At 44.3% G+C, this 506-nt stretch overlaps 1 non-coding gene across 1 annotated transcript; it reads left to right on the forward strand.

Annotated features, from left to right (window-relative positions):
• Positions 1–150: 150 nt before the first annotated feature.
• Positions 151–223, forward strand: TRNAV-AAC. The gene has a single exon. It is a non-coding gene; the product is annotated as a tRNA-Val (tRNA).
• The last annotated feature ends 283 nt before the right edge of the window (positions 224–506 follow it).

The raw sequence follows: 506 nt of genomic DNA on the forward strand, positions 1-506 counted from the left end.
CGAACCCTAAATCAGGCCCTTCCAGGACCTGCAGATCCTTACTTGACGGATTGCCTGTGTTTCCAGAGTCCTCTTCCTTTAAAAATTTGAAGGTCAGGTGTGTTCAAACATGCAATTCTTGGATATGTCACTAGACTAACTGGTCTTGTGGTTTCCGTAGTGTAGTGGTTATCACATTCACCTAACACGCAGAAGGTCCCCGGTTTGAAACCGGGCGGAAACAATTCCACTTTCCCTCAAAAGTTTTGGATTCATATTTTAAACAGAAAATAGAGGTCTGCCGCCTGGAGTGAGGCTTGGAGCTTCAGCTTCCCCATCAGTCCTCCCAAAGAATATTCAGGGTTCATTTCCTTTAGGACTGACTGGTTTCATCTCTCCTTGACCTGCATACAGGATTTTCAGGAAGCAGGTAAGGTGGTCTGCTATTCCCATCTCTTGAAGAATTTTCCATATTTTCTTGTGATCCACACAGTCAAAGGCTTTAGAGGAGTCAATGAAGCAGAAAT

The sequence above is a fragment of the Bison bison genome, unplaced genomic scaffold, assembly GCF_000754665.1.
Source record: "Bison bison bison isolate TAMUID 2011002044 unplaced genomic scaffold, Bison_UMD1.0 scf7180017848298, whole genome shotgun sequence".
In the NCBI taxonomy this organism is placed as follows: Eukaryota; Metazoa; Chordata; class Mammalia; order Artiodactyla; family Bovidae; genus Bison; species Bison bison.